This window comes from Ixodes scapularis, unplaced genomic scaffold (assembly GCF_016920785.2).
Source record: "Ixodes scapularis isolate PalLabHiFi unplaced genomic scaffold, ASM1692078v2 PGA_scaffold6__148_contigs__length_123643588, whole genome shotgun sequence".
Lineage (NCBI taxonomy): Eukaryota > Metazoa > Arthropoda > Arachnida > Ixodida > Ixodidae > Ixodes > Ixodes scapularis.
In genome coordinates, this window is record NW_024609881.1 from 24,344,289 (window position 1) to 24,365,014 (window position 20,726).

Below are 20,726 nucleotides of genomic sequence, written 5' to 3' on the forward strand. Positions count from 1 at the left end.
AGACTTTGAAGGTGCTCTTTTTATCCAAAAAGAGGGAGTGTGTATTGGGTCTTCAATTGCGCCAGTGTTATCAGAGATTTTTTTAAATGAAATGGATGTTTATGTCGACGCGTTTGTGCGGTCTTTGCCGAGTGGAGCTGTTGTAGTTCGTCGCTATGTAGACGACATTTTGATTTGTTCTTTTGAGGAAGGGTTAGCAGGGACGGTTAAGAAGTGTATAATAGAAAAGTGCCACGATTTGACGTTCACGGAAGGAAGCACTCTTCAGGGCAAGATTCAGTATCTAGACCTCCTAGTACACACACAAAAGGGCTTGTGTTGGAGGTTTGGTAAGGAATCGGCAAAACCCTTGTTGGCTGCTGACAGCTGTCAGTCGAAGTTAGTCAAGAGGGGTGTAATCGCATCTGTGGTAGATAACGCGTGTAAAAAGTCATGTGTACATCACGTTGGAGAGGCAATAGGGTTGCAAAAGTTGCGTCTTTTGGAAGCGGGCCATCACCAGGATGTGATTTCTAGCGTTATGCTCAAGGTGTTAAGAAAGTTCAGTTCGGCTCCGGTAGAAAAACCGGTTGTGAAAAATGTGGTCTGTGTGCCTTACTATCATGGAATATCTCACAATTTGAAGTCAGTGGCCAAGAGGTTCGGAGTAAATTTAGTTTTCAAGGCACAACATAAATTGGAAAGCTTAACCCCCTTTTCGGGTGGTCGTCAGGGTTGCCTAAAGAAACACCAAAACCCTGATTTAACTTGTCAAGTAGGAGTTGTATACGACATTCCGTTGCGGTGTTGATTGTCTTATGTAGGCCAAACTGGTCGCTGTTTGGAACATAAAAGGGCGGTAAAAGACAATGCGCAGTATTCAGAAATAGCTAAACATGTTGTAGACTGCAATCACTGTCAGCCTGAGTGGGGGGGATACCCAGGTATTGCATAAAGAGAAAGAAAATGGTAGGAGAGTTGTGAGAGAGACTTTATGTATTTTGGAGCGTGGCAATTGTGTCAGCACACCGTCCTTGGGTTTCGGAAGTGAACTGAAACGCTTTCAATGTCTCTAAATTTTTTTTTTTTTTTTTTTTAGGGGTGTTTGAATGTTAACACCGTGTCTGTTCGATAGGCCCGTTATCAGTTGTGGCTGGTCGGGTCCGAAGAAATCTATCTTTTCTTTTTTTTTTTTGGGGGGGGGGGGGGGGGTGTTTTTATTGTTAGCAGGGTTTGAGTGCCTGTTTCATGGATTGGAAAGGGGTCAGTTTTTGGTTGGTAGGAAAGGAAGGGAGGTAGCATGTGTCATTGGTTCAGTTTGAGATGTCGTTGATGGAGTGGAGAGGATGTGTGTCGACCTTTGGAGAGGAGGGTTGTGTATATATAAGAGCGGAGGTTTTTCAAATAAACTAGAAGCTGTGTTTGAGACTTGTTGTTGTTTTGTCCGTTTTTTTATTTTTCCGTGTCTCCGGTTTACGATGGAAGTTCTTCACCAGCTCGCCTGTGCTTTTACCCTTTCTTCTGTAACTTGCCCAGTATGCCCTCGCAATCTACCCATTCCTCCAGTCTGTTCTTTATAATTTGCACTACCAACCAGTAAATAACTGGTTATGGGACGATAATTTCTAATATCAGACTTATATCCCTTTCCCTTATATATGATACTCATCCTACTAAGCCTCCATTCATCCTGAATATTTCCTTTTGTTATCACAGTGCTCACTACCTCCCTTAGTTTTGCCTTAGATTTAGGACCCAAATTCTTCACCAGCTTGATTGGGATACCATCTTTGCCTGTCGACGTGCCACTAGGGACTCTTCGTTCCACCTTTTCCCATTCTCTTTGTCCAAAATCCGCGATGTCACAAGCTGGGCTGCTACTTCCTTTGGTTCCCCTATCTTCCACATGTACCCGTTCCCGAAATTTCTCCTCCATCACTGCTCCTATATATCGTATCGGATCATCTCCCTCCAATTGATCTCCCTTATGCGAGGGTGTGAACCTCTGTCTAGATTGCGTCAATTCACTGAGTGAGTTCAAATGCTCCCAAAACTTCTTGGTTGCGTTTCTATCTTTCTTGCTTACATTACTCATCCATTCCTCACCCTTTCTCTGAATTTTCGCATTAATCAAACTGGATGCCTCTCGGCGACATGTTATAAAAGTGTCCCATTTTCTTTTTACTTCCGTTTCTGACTCCCCACTACGCTTGGAATGCCTGTGTTCTCTAGAGGCTTCCTGACGTTTTTGTATCGCTTGCTTCACTTCTTTGTCCCACCAGCTTTTTGGTCCATGTCCTTGCTTGCCCTTTCGGTTACTCTGAACTTTGTCTAGTTCCAGAGCAAAAAGCCTGGTTAGGCTCTCATAGGTCCAATCTGCATACCGTTGCCCTGAAACTGCTTCCTCTATTCTTTCAGCAACTATTTTCAACTCTTTGTCGCAGCAGAAAGTTTGCTTTGAATTATGTTGTCTAGATTAAGCATCTACTTCTCTGGCAAAATCTACTGGGCCAGCCATCGTTCCGTCTGGACGGAACTCTCCTGCGTTCGCTTTCATGCGGTTTGTCTCCTCGCGCGACTGATCAAGCGAGAGCGAAGCGGGTCGCCGTCGCTTGTCTCGTCGCTCGCCAAATCGCCTACATGCGGTTTATAGGTTAAGATCCCCATTAATGCCGTCCCTTCAAAGGGCCATCGATCCCTTTGACCCACGCGGTAGTTCCCCGATGTTCCCTTTATCGATATCGGCACTTACCGCTCGCTTGCACAGAGTCAAACCCAGTCCATTCGTATCGGCGCCTTCTTCTGCTCCTTCAAGTGCTTGAAATTTACCACGCAAGAAACGCCCCAATGAACGAAGCTGTCGAAAAACAGCGACCATAAAGAAGAGCCCGAAATTGCAACAGTGATTCGGCAGTGAATTCGCTTACAAATATTTCGCGATTTTGCCATTTTGTTTTGTTCGAGAGGATTTGTAAACTTTATTATAATTATTCTTGATTTATTGTATTATCAATTTTTTTAGACTTAATTTGATTCCTTTCAAAACAGCGTTTAATGTAATACTTACGCAGGAAGGCTCGTTATAATTCAGGAACGAAACCGAAACTAACTTCTATTTTAGTTGTATCCTGCAAAGTAGTCATTTAGTTGACGAAATGGTTCGCGAAAACTTTATTTTGTGACATACGTGTCCTATCCAGACAGTTCAAACCATTTTTCAGAGTTCAGTGTCTCTTTAAAGACGTGGTCTTTCATACACCTTAGTGACGAGTTCCTCAAGATTGGACAATATCTATCACATCTGCAGTTCCTGTTGTTTAGTGATGAGGCAACGTTTCACCTGGACGGGAAGGTGAGCACACAAAACTGCCGCTATTGGAGTTCGACAAAACCGCACTGAACGCTCGAAAAAGCTTTGCAGTCACCGAAGGTAACAACAATCCGGTGCAGAATCTAGCGAGAGGGCGTCGTTGGCCCCTTTTCCTTTAATGATAACGTAACATGGAAGCACACCTACCTGAAGATGATGCAGTTCCTCCCCGAGTTGGAAGCATTACACATGCAGCGGAACGTATGCATCTTTATGCAGGATTGCGCCACTTCGCTGGTCGACGAGCGTAAGACACTGGCTGGACAACACCTCCCCAGGAAGCTGGATGGGCCGGGGATCACTGAACATGCCGTGGCGCGCCCCGATCGCCAAACCTCACGATATGTGGATTTTCGTTTGCGGGTTTGAGAAGTTCCAGGTGTACAAGGGCCGCATCCTCACACTCGACGAAGCAGCACATCAAGGCAGCGTTCGCTCTCATCACGGACGAGATGCGAGCTGCTGCATTCGGTGAGTACGGGACTAGGGCTTGGCCTCCGCATTTGGCGCCTAGGGGGCCACGTCGAAGCCTTGGTTCCAACCGAATTAGAGCCGTATTTCCCTGCCTAGAACTGACCTGACAACAGTCTTCGGAACAACTCACACTTCCTGTCAAGCGTACGGTTTATATATATATATATTTTAATACTGACAAAGGCCCTTTGGCTCTTGTCTATCTACTTCCTCGTCATTGTATTTTTTGCGCTTCTTTAGGTGATCATGAACCAACTGGCCCAAATTGTCATGGAACCTGGCCACTCTTGATGCGCCTGCCCTCCCGTTTCTCTGAATGCCCATGCAAATTATCTTTGTACGTGGCCTCTTCTTTCCGCAGATATCGCTCGCTTTATTAGCCTTATCCTGTACGTCCGGTGTCGCACACAACACCTGCAAATCAGTAAAAAACTCAAGTCACAAAAAAAAAATGCAAAGCCAGCTGGTGAAGCGACAAAACATTAAAATGAAGGAAACACACTGTGTCGTCTGTTTCGTCCTCTTGTGTGTTTCTTTCGTTTCAAGTCAATGTAGATCACCAACACGCTCAAGTCTTTACACTATTGGCTCTCTCCTTCCCCCCCCCCCCCCCCCCAAACCTCTATTACAACGCTTCTCGCTCTCTCTCTCTCTCTCAAGTCTTTAATTAACAACAAAACGTCTTTATCCACAATAAACAAAGACATTATACAAATAAACAACTTAGCGAGCCTAACCTGCGTTTAAAAAACAGTCCACTAACAACCTGGAATTGTACCCAAACCGGAGTACGTGAGAAACGGTGTGGCGGTGCTGTGCCGCAAACCGCTAGCAAACCACCAGACCGAAACCGAAACTAAACACAGGTGTTTCGTCTGCTGCCTCTCACAAACGGCGTCCTCTCCTTAGCACGAACAGTTTTCTACCTCTAACTTTTTGTTCCGGTAATGGTAAATGTGGGCATTTTGGCATCTTGTTCGAACGTCTGGGGCTACGTTTTGACGCAGTTGGAGCTCCCCGCAATGTCTAGTTCATGTCTGCGCTGCGAAAACCCGGTCGTAGCCCAAGCGATCGAGTGCACGCCGATGTAGCGATTCTGGTCTGTTCGTTTCCGAAGGACTCAGGTCAACATAACCAGCCATCTCCGTATGGCAACGACGACGGATGTACAGTTGTGACACAACAAAAATGGAAAAGCAGCGAAACGCAATTGCGATCCTCTGGCGGGTGTGCGCTGAATCGACTGCGGCTACTGAGAGGCGCCCACAGTGTGAAGTTGAACGTCGGTGGTCGCTTGTCGTATGAGTTGCTCTCGTGACTGTCGCTAGTCGCCAGAGCGTCAGTCAGAGAATTGCAGAAGGGAAAGCAAAAGAAGAGTTTCGCGGGCATTGGTATGTGTATGTCGGTATGTCACCTTTGTTTAGGGGAGGGGGGCCTTTTTCACCCAATTGTTCATTCATTCTTCCTGACAAGAGGGCGCGAGCCGCCGCCCGATTCAAAGGCTTCAGCTTCAGCTGCTTCAGCTGTGTGGCTTTGAGCTGTGTTCATTGATCCATGACTCGTTTAGCATTATTTTGATCAACAACAAGAATAACCGCAGCGCGTGAAAGACTTCTCTGCTCAAGCAGAGGTACTGTACCCAAGACTGAATCGTTAGGTGCGAGGCGATAGCGTTGAAATAAACTTCGCCAGTCCCTGCTTACGGCCGCCGCTTCATGTAAGACTTCTTCAACGTTGACTTTTCGCGCTTTTGCCGCGGAGACTTGCAGGTAAACGAGTAGTGGATCAATGTAGCGATGCCGGCGAGTTGGCTCATAATTACAAACTGTTAACAGCGCGCGAAAAATAGAGACAAAGGGAGGAATGGGCAGGGCGGGTGCCGAGCTTCAACTGAACATTTAATGGAACGCAGTGTGTAGAGTACCATCCGACGGCACTCTTGCAGAGCATTCAAGTGCCGTCCGACGGCACTCCACTCACGCCTTCAAATGCCGTCCGCTGTAGCTGTAGCGTAGCTTAACAATAAAAAAAAAAAAAAAAAAAGTAGCGTAGCAGGGGTATTCACACGAGGGAGAAATCCCGGGGATTTCTCCCCGGCACGCGCATCCCACGACGAAAACGTCAGGCTTTGCGCACGCGCTTCGGGCTCCACGGACGCAGATTATTCAACCAGACTTACCCCCCATTCACACTGGAAGCGGATCCGCGTTCGCGAAGCGGTTGGGAACGCGGTTGTATAGGTTGTTTGCACATGACGTCAATCCGCCATTCTGTTGTTAGTTTGTTTTTTCAAACAAATTTACTACATTGAAGGATTACATCGTAACCGGTTGAGTGAAGTCAGCGGTGCTCTACACAATTGAGGGGGCATGTAAATCCTTGGAATGCTCGAGTTTGGCACACGCCAGACAGCTCACAACAACAAAATGGTGGACGAAATTACGTCAGTGAAAACTCCCTATAAAGATCCAGTACAAATGCACGCGCATTTGATGTCATCAAATGCGCGTGCAATTGTACTGAATCCTTATACAACCGCTTCCAGTGTGAATGAGCCCTGAGGGCTCATTCACACTGGAAGCGGATCCGCGTTCGCAAAGCGGTTGCGAACGCGGTTGTATAAGGATTCAGTACAATTGCACGCGCATTTGATGGCTCATTCACACTGGAAGCGGATCCGCGTTCGCAAAGCGGTTGCGAACGCGGTTGTATAAGGATTCAGTACAATTGCACGCGCATTTGATGACATCAAATGCGCGTGCATTTGTCTCATTCACACTGGAAGCGGATCCGCGTTCGCAAAGCGGTTGCGAACGCGGTTGTATAAGGATTCAGTACAATTGCACGCGCATTTGATGACATCAAATGCGCGTGCATTTGTACTGGATCTTTATAAAACCGCGTTCCCAACCGCTTCGCGAATGCGGATCCGCTTCCAGTGTGAATGGGGGGTAAGTCTGGTTGAATAATCTTGCGGGGTGGCGGCCACTTGAGCAACGTCGGCGAATGACTCGCGTGCGCCTGGTTTGCCGCACTCTGGACGGCTCACTGATCGGGTCGTACCTATCAACGGCAGTGCGTGTGAATAGACGTACTGGCCAGCCTGAGCCACTGCATGCCAGGACTGTAAGACATGGTCTGTCCGCGATCCCTGCAGGCGTAAGTGAGCTTCTCTCTGTTCCGCTGAGGGAGCGCAAGGCTCTTCCGCGGGGCAGGGAGGAATCCCATGAGCTATGCAGACGATACGGCCAGCACCTGTTCACAAGTTGATGGCCCGTAAGAGGTACGCCTAAGGGTCTTCGCGTGTGCTCCGTGTCACCCTGGGGCGGGGCGTGGTGGAGGCCGCGGTTGCGGGCTCGGCTGCGCGGGGTGCACCACACACAGCGGTGCGCTCGCGCGTTTGGTCTTGTGGCTGGGGCCTCCGCCGTGGTCCGCGTGGGGGTGGGGTGGGGTACAGCGAGGTTTCTTATCTTCCCCTCTGGGTTATGATTATTCGTTGTTTTTATACATGTATATATGTTATCTTGTACTTACGACTACTGTTTGTTTATGTTTACACCTACTCAGCGGCGGGCTAGCAGGCGCACTTGCGTAAGGGTACTAACCTTTCAGTCTAGCCTTGCACGCCGCTGAGTGGGCAAACTTTCTCGTGCAAATAAAAATTATTATTATTATTATTATTAAAAGCCTCGCGTTTTCATCTCGTGATGCGCGCGTGCCTCGTGTGAATAGCAACTTAGTCCAGATGTCTGCCCCATACGCAGCCAAGGAGATTAGAAGGGTAGGAATTGTATGGGGCATGGGACGTTAGCCGCGTATCCTCCACAAGCCATGCTCCCTTGTCGCCTCGCCTCTTTCTTGTTTTCCTCCTTAACCTCCTCACTGATCGGGCCAACGTGACCACAGCACGTGACCGTCGCGTGGTTCATGGTTGCTGGTAGTAGGAAGCGTGGCGCTGGTGGGTTTCATTTGTCAGTCACCACAGCTAGAAACTGTGGCCCTCGCCCAGCCGACCGATTCTACGCCTGCTGCGCTTCGTTATGTACCTTCAACTATAAAGTAAATGCATTTTGTTTTCTACAGACTGTTACCATCTTGAAAACGACAGTATTCGACTTGGAACATCAGCGCTGTAACGATTGCCTGTTGTCGTGTTTTGGGTAATGCACCTTGCATCTGCGTGCATCAGCGGGGTGTATTTTTTTTTTTATCTCCTGGCCACTAATTAATACACTAACCAAAACAAGAATAAATTACATACACGCATGGGCCGTGTTCCAAAATTTACTCGATCTTACTCCAGGGTAAGAGTTTTGTACCCTTGGCGTTCTAAAACCTACCTGCGTCCAGCGCTTTTCAATCTGTGCTGTCACGTGGTAAGATCCACCGGAGTAACTCGGATCCATTTGGGTAAGATTTGGAACACAGCCATGATTGCATAACTATGTTGACCCGACAGGTTGGACCAATACTTTTACATATATTTTTTTTTTTTCGGCGATGATTTCCACGCCCGCGCTTTCATCGCTCTCATGTTATATCCCGCTGCAATACGTTTGGCTTTTCCTTTTCGTTTCGACCTCTATGCAGGTCGTCCACTGGGACATTTTATTGCGGTCGTGAGAAATTGAACCAGCTTGACCTGACTCGAGGTTGGGTGATGTTTTATTGACAGTTGGAAGTGCATGGAGCACACCATGCTCCACTCCGATGGGGTCCAGCCAGTCATGGGTAAGTTACTTTTAAAAAGTAATTCGTTACAGTTACAGTTACTTTCAGAAAAAAGTAGCAAAGTTACCGTTACAGTTACCACAACAAAAGAGTAACTAGTTAGTTACTTCTAAAAAGTAATGACGTTACTTTTCAGTTACTTTTCTATAACACAAAAATTACGGAAAAACTAGTGTTTGAAAGAAAAAAAAATATAGACACGAATCAGCCGGGCTTCCACCATAGCGGTAAATTCAAACTTAATAATTTAGCTGGAAAATTAGTGAATATTACGAAAAAATTAAAGACCAAAATTCAACTGGATGTGTTTTCTCAGATTTGAACATGAAGACTTCTTGTCGGAGTATTCTTTGTTGCAAAGTTTGCATACTGCGGTCAAATAGTTAGCAGCCACCTTTACCACAAAAAAAATACTCTGTACGCCGGCCATGCTGGTTCTTTGTTCTGTTCTCATCAACATCTTTATCCTTGGTAGCACTAGCACATTGCTGGCTCGTTGACGATTGCACTGGGTTCATGGACTCCTTTCATATATTTCAGTTTGTACCTGGCAAACCAAAAACAAGCCCTGTGCAAACAGCAGTAAATTTTGCTTCCACCGTTGAAAACACGCCGGACTAGTGGCGCAAATCGAAATACGAAACATGCGCAGTGCGGAGTAGTGGCGCTAATCAAAATACCAAACATACGAAGTTCCCTCCGCGTGTATGTTGTTTCACGGTTGATTCACCCAGTTAAAAAGCGTGCGCAGAAAAAAAAATGCAACTGAGATAGTGCTTCAATATACTAAGATGTAAGTGTTCAGTCACAAAGTACAAGCAGGTGCGTAAAGATAACTACATTCTTCTTCTTTTTTTTTTTTTTTTTAAATCTACACGTGGCTACATTTGGATAGTGACTCGCGAGAAAGAATGTATTCTCAAGTTTGTACAAGGCCAACTGACGTTCAAATTGTCGGAACAGACAATTTGGAAAGATCAAGGAATAGCAAGATTACACTCGTTTAATGATATATTATTCACAAAGAACTGAAAAGTAATGCCGTTACTTTCATCGTTACCTCAGAAAAAGTAATAGAACTACAGTTAAAAGTTACATTCTTAAAAAGTAACTCGTTACAGTTACAAGTTACCGAAAAAGTAACTAAATTACAGTAACGTGTTAGTAGTAACGCATTACTACTTAAGACTAGGTCCAGCCACCACTGCGACCATCGGCCGAAATCCATCATTTCCGCAGTGCGGCGACCGTTAAAAATCTAAGAGAATTGTTGATTGATTCCTATTATCGCAAAACTATGTGTATGTAATATGCCATGGGCTTACCGGTGAAAGGTAACCCCGCTCAAGAAAAGTCCGTCCGATTGCAGCAGTCGACCACACTGCAAGTGCCCATCCCGTAGCCGTAGGAAATTAGCGTCCCGGCGATGCCAGGCTTTCGTTTTCTCCGTTGCGATTGCGGCGATTGCCGCGATTGTCTCGTGTACCAGCAGCAGTGTGTCGTCTGCTCGTGATCCGCCTTGACCGCTTGCTTGCTTCACGTCCAGCCGTCGACCTGATAAAACCTACCGGACGGAGTGCGCGCAACCCCTGCAAGGAATCCTTCTAGAATCAACCATCTATTTTGCACGTGACATGTCACACGCATCAATTGTCAGAGGTCTCACGGTCACTCTGGCCGTGAGGCTTCACAAGTGTTGCAACCTATTCCCCCGTAGTATTTGTAACTTCCTTGTATCCAGTGAACCCAGGTTTAATCCACAGTGTGGGCTTACTTTTTTTATTTTTTTTTCTCTGACATTTTTTGTCTTGTTGAGGCATTTGGCAATATTTACGACGTTTTTTTTTTTTACGATTAACACTCAAATTATGAATGTTGACGACAAAACTTCGCTGAACAAAATGGTATAAGACTCCATTTCCAGAGGTGCATAAAGGACAGCGGGGCTTGTGTTGCCGGCTGGACGCCGCGGAGCGGCATGTACGAGGGGGCTAAGTGGGTTAACAATTTTGTAATTAGCAGCCGCATACTGTCGCCGCGAAGCGTCGTGAATGCAAGAAGGGAAGGGTGGGGGGGGGATAACAAGCTCCCCAGTGATAGACGTGCCGTCCGACTTTCTTTCAGACGGCACTTGTAGGCGCAAGTGGAGTGCCGTCGGACGCCACTGTAGACACAGCCTTAATGAAAAGAAAACACTTAAGTAAAGAACCACACCGTCATAGCGTCAACACGTGCTCAAAAAAGTTATCTCTAGTGTAAATACAGCGATGTTTGACACAATTATCACCCTCCTTTCCTATCTCGTAGGCTTCTAGCAATTCTCTCGCAGTTTTATCAGCTCCTTTGCCCAAAATCGTGATGCTGTTAAACTTTGGTTCACACGTGCATGTGACACAGTGTAAAGGAAGGTGTTACCTTCCTTTACACTGTGTGTGGTGCACGACAAGTGCACCACACACACACACACTGGTGCACGACAAGTGCACCAGCGTGGGAGGCTGCTGCACTTGTCGTGCTGGCCTCGCGCTTCGTAAAGCAATGTACCAAATGCTAAAGATTCTCAAAGGCCACAGCATCGTATTAAACAGAAGGGTATTTGTCTCCCAAAAAGTTTTATTAGGTTCCTTGGAGGTGATTCAGGAAGGATAGCCAGAAGCATGAATCGGCAGCTGTGTTGAGGACAGGGTTAGTTATTGTTTCTCTATCTTGTCGCATGATTCAATAATGCAGCTACGCTTACTTTTCACATACTTTTCGTAGATACTTTTGGTACTTTTCATAGATCACACACAGGGATGGGCAGTATTTCAAATACCTTGTGTATTTTGTATTTGTATTTAATTACAAATTGGGTAATGTATTTGACGTGTGTATTTAAATACTAAAACGTGGGTATTTCAAATACAATTGTAATTAAATACAATTTTGTGGGCGAAAATACATCCCTCAAATTTATTGTCACGATAATTCTTGTTTTTATGCATGTGGTAAGATATAGTCTCCATCCTTTATTCGGCCATGGGGCTTTTTTCTTTTCCTCCTCCGGCTTTCTTTTAAAGGCACTGTCCAGAGCACGAAGAAAACTATGTTCCGCACCGAATGCAGTGTCTCTCAATCAAGCACAAGCGTTTAGTGACTTTGTGATTACGGTGCTAGTCCAGGGCAAGAATAGTGATGAAATTGACGTTCACAGGCAGACTGGCGAAATAAGTGCCTCTGACAACTTGCGATGCTTTCCAGCCTGACTTCCATGCATATTTTTACCTGGAACATTCTAAATGCACGGATCGTTCAGATTTTCGTAACTGGTGCAAGTTGCAACAATAAAAAATTATCTAGCTATATCTGCATGCCTTGGTCGTCTCGGTTCTTTGTTGGTCCATAACAGAATGTAATCGACAAAAAAGCTGCTTGAAGCTCTGTACTTTTTTCACCTATTCCGTCCAAGCTGATTACATTTTTTGTGATTATATTTCTATTACGTTACTAGAGCCTCACGCACTAACTCCCGAGTGTGCGATGCACAATTAAACTGAGATACCCAGAAACCCGTTACAGGTGCCCTGAAGTCGCTGACGCAAATTTTGAGGAATGTATTTGGAAAAGTATTTGGAGGAGACCAAATACATTTGGTTGTATTTATATCTTGTATTTAAATGCTTTTTTGGAAATGTAATTAGATTTGTAATTAAATACATTTTTGACAAAGTATTTTGTATTTGTATTTCGATACATATTTGCATGTATTTTGCCCACCCCTGATCACACACGAGAATGCAAGAGTTTCGTGTTGCTTGGGGGAGCCGTCAATTTAAGGGTGGACGGAGCCTGCATGGGGCCCGCAATCCGACGCCAACGTTCTACGATAAGTTCCTAATGTAATAGCCATGATCGTTCCTTATGGCTGTCGACAAAATAAACCCGAATATCCAGTTGCCATTTTTTTAAACAACTTTAAAGTTGAGAATTAAGCTCGCTTTGCTTACCCGCTAATTTTGTTCCCCAATGTCAAAAAGAGAAAGCGAGTAAGCGGCAAAAGACTTGAGGGAAAATTAGGCAGATAACCGTAGCCTCTAGTATTAGCGACGAAATGTTTTGGTGGCTCCACCTCGTGGGCACCCTCATGTGATGGAGCTAATAGGATGCAAGCAGACGACACGCTATGTCGAAGCGCAGAGTAACATTGTTATTTTGCATCTATTCCGATTAAAAACGGGTTATTTATTAAAGAGACATGTATGACGTTTTCTTGAGTGATTTTTGTAATGAATAACAGTGCCTCGAGGTTGCTTTTCATATTAAAAGAACTTTAAAATGTTTAAAAACAAGCATGGAACTTCTTGTTACAGATTGTGTGGCGTGATTAAAGACCAACGACCAGTTCGTGCTATCCACTTTTCCCCCGCTTACTCCTCTTTCTCCTTTTACCCTGTCCACCACTGCCCGTTTTCCCCTCCCCCATGGTGAGGAGGATCTTCTGCCTTGCAGAATCTCGAATCTGGTCTTCGGCCTTTAAGGGCTATTCACAGCGCCTCTGATTCTTTTTTTTTTTCATTTTTTTTTTTTTCCGGATCTGTGGAGGCTGGTGTAGAGAAAGGTTTTGCATTAACCAGAGTAAATGACGTGCTGTCTTCTTAGCTTTTTATGCACGCACAGCTGTGTTGCAAAACGCCGCACACTTGTATTAGCTGCATTGAGCTTGCCGATACCATTGCGACTCGACAGTTCCTGATGACCGAATGCTCGTCAGCAACTGACGCTAGGCTCCTCCCGCATCGAATATGTGACAAAGAAGTTTGTCACAGCGCAATTTCTGCTCGAAAGAAAAGCAAACATTTTCATAAATTCTTAAATAGTCAGACATGGCCCCGGCAATTTCAGGCGATTGATTCATTTGTTCTATTCAATTTTTACTAAGACTTGTTTAGAAATTTAAAATGGCTCGCTGAACAGCGCATCACGCATTATGCGCATTTGAATCAGCAAATTTAAACACACGGACGGTAGTAATGCATAGCAGGTGTACACCTTATTTTTTGGGACGCTGAAGTGTCACCGAGTTAATCGATTAAAGACTTTGATTGCGAGGGGGTCTCGCATGTTTCGTGTTGATTGGGTGAATGAGCAGGGGTTTAATTGAAACAACTCCGGAAGCCAGCAGCCGCTTGTTCCTGCCAGTTGTTCTGAGGAAATGTTTGTTTGTGGGTTACAGAATTTTAAAAAAAGGAATCAGCTCGGAACTAATAAGAGACCAGCACTCACAGAACAGATTGGAACCAACAGGATACACGGAGTCGCTTTCACTGAAGTGTTTACGACACGTGAGAGGTCCTCGAATTTCGCGTTCCTATTTTCATATTCATGAGGCATTCTTTTCTCGGTTTTATATTCTCCAAATCACAATAAAAAAAAGAATGCTTTATTTGCAGTGCAGTGATGTGATTGCTGCACCAATTGCGCCAAGGGGCTAACCCTGCTACATCCTGCTACATTTTGCCAAAATATGGGTAAACTGCGCCAAGCCTGCGCCAAAGGACCAATTTCGGTCGCCTTTCAAAACTGAAACTAAACTGAGTACCGTGATTGAGCACGCGTGAGGTAGGTGGCGCAAGGGACCGCCCGACACAGTACCCTGCATCAATCTTTCATCCAGTGGGAGGGAAAGGCTCCTTAATGCCAGGTAACTTTGCCGCCTTTGTTCGTGGCCGGGGCCCAGGGAACCTAGGCCTGATAATCAACGTCTGACTAAGAGGTTCAATAAGTGTTTACTCTGTTGTCAGAAGAATTTTCTTCTAGAGCCTCGCGGAAGGCAATGTAAATCCTTTGTTGAGATGTGAACCCCTCCGAGTATTATCGGTCGAAGTCTCCGGTGAAAAAAGAAAGGCTCGACGAGCGATTAAACTTAATTGTCGTCGTTCTAATCAACGAAGGAAAGATGGTGAAACTGGGAAGTATGTCACTGGAGGGGTCAGGGCGCGTGGCGCCACCCGACTTCAATTTTCAAAATAGGTTTGAAACGCTGACTTCAGTTTCGGTTTCTAAAGGAGAAAGTTTTGAACTTGATAGTGAAGACGCATTCTCACCGGTAAAGAACTACAAGTTTCGAGCTGTCGCTAGCTGACCCGACGTCTTCCGATGCGGTCTAGTCACGGAGTGGCTGAGCAATCAGCGGCGTTCTTAGTGAAAGTTTTCGAGAAGAAACTCGCTTATCGCACAAACTACTGTGACCATCTGATTTTTTTGCGATGCGATCTAGTCGCATCACGCGAGTGCTCCACATTGCCGGTGTGAACGCGCCTCAAGTGCAGCAGAGGCTGAACTATATTTCGGTCTGGAAGCGACTGCTCCAAATTTGTCCCGACTTGCGACTTTCGCTTTTGCAGCAAAAGTTGTCTCTTGACAGCTACGACTTGCCGGTGTGAAAGCGCCAAGTCCCAATAGACCCACAAATTCATACTAGAGGCTCTTGACGCATACGAATACATTTTTCTTGGGCGGAGCAGCATAACCATGTAACGCTTGATGGAGGCGTCTTCGCAGTCCCGTCTGCATATGTACCTCGCACCGAACGAATCAACACGTAAATGAAAGTAAACATTGATCCTTTGCTCAACTTACGCCACCGGGGCCTGTTTGCTCGAAGCCTGTTGTGCCGCCTTTTTGCCGCTGGTGTGTATAGGTACAGCTGTAGTGCTTTAGTGGGGGGAATTCACTTTCTGTGTTTTGTACCTGGCGAAAGCAGTTGTGAACTTGACAGTAAAAGCTTCGAATATTTCTCGCTCTAACTTCAGGTAAATACCATTCATCCGAACTGGTAATTGGGGTCCCGTCTTCATCTTCCTCTTTTCCGCCACCTCCAGCAAAACTGAAGGTGGGAAGTGCACCGTGCACGGTGCCAAGCCGTTCAACCTGCCTTCCAAAGCTCTTCTGTAGGATATCACGCCAAACGCGTGATACTCTCCAGCATGTCTTTAGAAGATGGCTTTAGAACAAATGGCTTTAGAAAATATTTATCTTGTAACTCTGGTTTCTATGCCGCTAAGGAGCAGTGTCACCTTTGAAGTGCAAAATGTAGGCTTTTATAATAATTTTCGGCGGTTGTTTTTTCAGTGTATGATATTAGTCTTGAGTTTGGTAGGTTCATCGGATTTATATGCATTTATAATGGTAGGCTGGTTCTTGCTGGAATTTTACAGAAATATTTCCAGGCTAAGGAAACTACCCAGTGTAAAATGGGGAGTGGAGAGAGGATTTATACCAATGAAATATTGCGTTACGACTCATATTTCAGCCATTTTTAATACCCTTTGTAAAGGAAACCTACTTTGACTAAAGCCTTGTTTGAGAAGAGTGTGTTCCTTTTACGCCCTTTCTATTCTTATCATAAACGGTAATAATATGCTTGAATATCGAAGAGGAACTCTCGATCACTACCATAAATGAGCTCATTTAGAGATGCAATCACTTTTTCGTTCTCAAGTGATGTGCTAACAGATGTTGGCATCTGCTCCAGAAGCATCAGTGGTTGCTCCAAACCAATATTTTGCCTGTTACAGAACTTGCTACAAAAGGTGAAATACCGCTTCTCTCACTGATGGTGGCAGACTTCTCTAGGTCCGACCTTCATACATGGTGAAGCGATGCTCCCCTTAACTGGCTTCAAGGGAGAAGAATCAAAAGTCAAGAATTCCTTTATAGAGCGAGGGTGACAGAGCCAACACACGTGCTCAGTGAACTTCAATTTTAGGTCAGGAAATGGCACAAACATGCCGTCTTGGTGTTTCTGTGTAAACTTTAGTCGCCCTGAGTGTCGCGTGAAAACATCCAACACTGAATTGACTATGCTATCATTCAAAGCTTCTCGATCGTTTTGGTTACCACCAGGCATTCGTCAACAAATCGAAATACCTTACTGGCACTGCTTGCACCCAAATTCTCTCTAATGGTTTGGTCAATTTTTGCCAAAAATATGTTGCAAAGCACTTGAGCTAGGCATGCACCTAGACAAATTCTTTCTTTTTGTAAATTATACGTGCCTTCAAACAGAATGAGAATCCACTGAAAGTAGAACCTGAGCAGTTCCAAGAAACCACCAACACCAACACTGCTAGTATTTGGAACTTGGCCTTACCGTTTTCGTCGATACACTCACGCATTGATGCGAAGAGGTCCTCGTGGGGAACAGAGTGAACAAATCAACCACCTCGATAGACAACGCAGCCGCATTCGCGTGAGTACCAGAATTCAAGTACTCCACTCCCGCCTGTAAGTTTTGCACCAAAAATGGGTGACTAAGTTGCAGGGTAATTAATTGCTTCAGAAGGTATTGGCTCTCTGACAACTGTCATGCCGCTCTTTCGGTTACAGTGGTCTTAAAAGGTGGACCCTAATTATGGGTTTTACCCGTGAAAAAGGCTTCCATGTTCCCAACATTGCTTTTCTTCTTGTCCCTTTCCAGGCTGCGCGACTCAAGGCCGGTGCACAACCTCAAAGCAAAGCTCTTAACTTTCATCGGATCCAGAGACGTCGGTTTGTGGAGTTCTTAAAAATAGCGGTGCAAGAGAGTCCCAAGGTATCCTGGTGCATAACAGTGAACCCCCCCCCCCCCCCCCCCTCTTCTTATCAGCCTGGAGCAAATTCAGCCTATTTTTGTGAAAAAATGACACTTCTTTGCTCAAGTTTCTTCCATCAAGTGATGAGAACCTTTCTTTAGATTTGGCAGAGGTGCTGGGTTTTGCTGGCAAGGATGGAAGAGCGGAGGAGAAAAGGATGACGCTCGCCTAGAGGAGGTTAGAAGATTGGTGGAAATTATGTAGGGTAAATTGAATGAAATAAAATTAATTAGCGCAGGCGGGGCAGAGAGAACTTCGGACTCCCTCCCGTGTGGCTCCGGCCAAACGACTGAATTTTGTCTCCCAGCGGGTTCAAAAATTCGGTGTTGGGGTAACCAGAGGAAAATTAACGACTCTCACTAGGAGGGGGGGAGGACGGGGGAGAAGGCAGGGAGTGATGTTTGTAGTATCTTTGACTGAAGTGGCAGTGAAAAAAAAAAAGGCAGAGGGGAAGTAAAGTTGCTTAGAAGCGCAACGGGAGGAACCATACTCTTGGTCCTTATTGGTTTCTAGGCTAGGTGGAGCAAGCTACCGCCCGTTATGAAAAGTACAGCCATTGGCATCCGTCCATCCACCCAACAAACATATCCAGCGTTAACCTTCGATCACACTTTCGTGCCTTGTGAGCCTGGAGAGTCCTTGCACAGATGAAGCACATTGGAAGGCAACCAGCGCTGCTGGGGGCCAGGCATACAAAAGAGACAAGCCTTGCCGTTCTTACTCAATCAGTGACAAAAATAATTTTTAAATTTTATTGGCAAAAATTAAGGTACTCTAAATGGCTCACAAGACATCAGCTGCAGACATTTGCCACCCACTTTAAGCATCTTTCCCGATTTACACTTTTGCAACTCGATGCCTTGCCTGTGGCCTGAAACGAAGGCTGCAAACTTTGGCCCTGTTGTCCGAACTCGTGGTTGCATCCCTCTGCCTGCGTTTCCGAAAACCAGCGGTGACAATGTGTCAACGAAATACTCAGAGTCTGTGTACTACATACGTAGCATTTTTTTTTTTCTTTTGTGGAAATATGTATGTGGCAAGCATTGCTGTCATATCAGCTGCCATTGTGATGGCCTTGCTGCTGAGTGTACAACCTTCTGCAATATTCATTTTGCACCACCAAATTAATTGTTCCCTGTAAGAACATATGTGGAGTGACCACCAACATGGTGGCAATGACATCACGGGTTTTTTCTCTCTGCAAAATTAAGCTATGCATCGGCAAGTGCTCAACCTCGTCACGAATGTGGCGCTAGCAGTCCAATTTAGATACCAATGTTTCAGAACTAACCCCTATCTAGTTATAAAGTTTTAAGTCATCTGTAGTTTTCAATGGGAAAGTGGCTGAATACATGGAGCTGAATGGCGCCAGTTGTCGAGTTTCCTATGTTGGGGTGCCCACAGCAGAAGGGAAATGAGCGACCATCCAGTCCAGGCTCCCAGGCAGAAAAACGTCTATCTCGTGCGTTCCTTTTTAGCCGTTCGCACATGTCTCACACCAGCCACGGCGCGCATGGGTCAGTCAACAATCACCACATCTCCCTTTTTTTTTCAAAGCAGGGTAATTGACAAGATATACAAAATATCTAGCTAAATTTAAACATATCACAGAGTAACTTACAATATATACAAAACGTCTGGCCAAGTTCAAACACATCACAGAGTAATTTACAATATGTACAAAACATCTGGTAAAGTTTAAATAGCACATTAGGTGACGAACAATAACTCGGACAACAAACGCATATGGTGCAAAGTATCTTACAAAACCTCTTTTAGAGTTTACATCCCACATCAATCTTCAAAACCCAGTCTGACAGGCTCGCGCACAATTCGCCCTGACCTGTTCACATAAGCCTGAGGCACCCTGGCAGCGTCTGAAGCAGGTCCTGCAACAATGTCACTTTGCGTACTGCCGTCTAGACTTTTGTCCGAATCGTTGGTGTCCTCCTCCTCTCCTACGGGAAAGTCGTACGACTCGCCATTCTGGTGGGAGGAACCAGAAGGAAGAAAGTGTAAAGCACTTCTGTTTCATCTCAGCCTTCTACCAGAATCTGTTTCCAGCAAGTAAGATTGAGGTTTGGGAGCTCGCGCTGCCACTGTGGCTTCCGACTTCCTGTCGTTTACCCATAATTTATCTCCCACTTTCAACGTACGTGGCTCTGTCACTCGGTGTCGTTTGTTGAAGCCACTACGTTGCTTCTCGCGTTTTCGACGGTCCTTTTGTATTACTGTTTTCAGATCAGGGTGCACCTGACCTTGTAACTTGGGGAGCATTGGCACCCTCGTCTGAAGACGTCGTCCCATCAAGATTTCAGCACGACTTCTTCCCATCAACCCTGGGGTGGCTCTGTAAGCCAAAAGGGCTAGATAGGGATCTGTTAACTTTTGAATGAGACGTTTAACAGTTTGCACCATTATCTCTACCTCGCTATTTACTTGCGGGTCCCTTGGGCTAGTCGTAACATGACAAAACCTGTACTTTGATGCAAATGTTTCAAATTTCGAGCTTGCAGATGGGGGTCCGTTGTCTGAAATGACGATTTCGGGCATACCATGTCGAGCGAAGATATTAGGTTGTTCGATGACAATGTCGGCATGAGTGGAAGGGAGCAGGGCTATTTCCGGAAACCGTGACAAGTAATCGACACCTACTAAGTAATCTGAATCGTTTATCTTGCAGAGATCCACGCCCAGTTTTTGCCAGGGGTAGGGGGGGAGGGTGATTGTTGGGATCATTGGTTCCGCACTTTGGTTGCCATACTGTGCACAAACTCGGCAGTTCTGTACCAACACACCAAGTTCCTTACTTCGGCCTGGCCACCACACACATCTCTAGCCCGAACTCGACACCTGGCTATCCCCTGGTGACCGTCATGCAAACGGAGCAAAGCCTCTTTCCTTAGTTCCTAAGGAACAATTAACTGTGTCCCCTTCAACAAAAATCCATCACCCTGGGTTATCAACGCCCTCACCTGCCAGTACGGGCGTAGAAATTCGGGAATTGATAGTTTCACGGGCCAGCCCTTCTCACATAAACGCTGTAGCGACTTACAGACAGGATCAGAGGCTTGATACTCTTTTACTTTGGAGACAGTTTTGTCCAGTTCCTAGCTCCATCAGGCAACCTGGCGAGTATGCGGTTACTTCTCCAACTTTTAGTTCGTCGGGAACTGCCTGTTTGTCTTTGAGTGGAGCACGAGACAAACCGTCAACCGTGATGAGCTGCTTTCCCGGTACGTGAACCATTTTGAAGCGGTAGCGCATGAGCCTCATGCGAAACTTCTGCACACAGGGAGGTAAGACGTCAATAGAGCAAGTTCCCAGCAATGGAACCAACGGTTTAGAGTCAGTCTCAAAGACGGCATCAAGCCCTCTAAGGTACTTATCAAACCTGTCAGCAACCCATGTCAACGCCAGCGCCTCTTTCTCGATCTGTGCGTACCGCATCTCCGCTGAGGTTAAAGAGCGAGAAGCAAATGGCAATAGGTCGTCGGTCGCCATTTTTCTTGGCCTGAGAAAGAACTGCGCCAAGGCCGAACGACGAGGCATCTGCAGAA

The 20,726-nt window shown here is 45.7% G+C and overlaps 1 protein-coding gene across 6 annotated transcripts in view; it reads left to right on the forward strand.

The window, feature by feature from the left end:
• Positions 1–5,089: 5,089 nt before the first annotated feature.
• The window catches only part of LOC115328783 (zinc finger protein OZF), a 36,829-nt gene continuing 21,192 nt past the window's right edge, over positions 5,090–20,726 (forward strand). For 2 of the 6 annotated variants that reach the window (XM_040503584.2, XM_040503587.2), the window contains exon 1: positions 8,417–8,554. The gene's annotated coding sequence lies outside the window, so the exon portion shown is untranslated. Of the gene's footprint in view, positions 5,215–8,416; positions 8,555–17,021; positions 17,127–20,726 lie in introns of those variants that run through there. The other 4 variants (XM_040503583.2, XM_040503588.2, XM_040503585.2 and 1 more) reach the window with 3 other exon arrangements.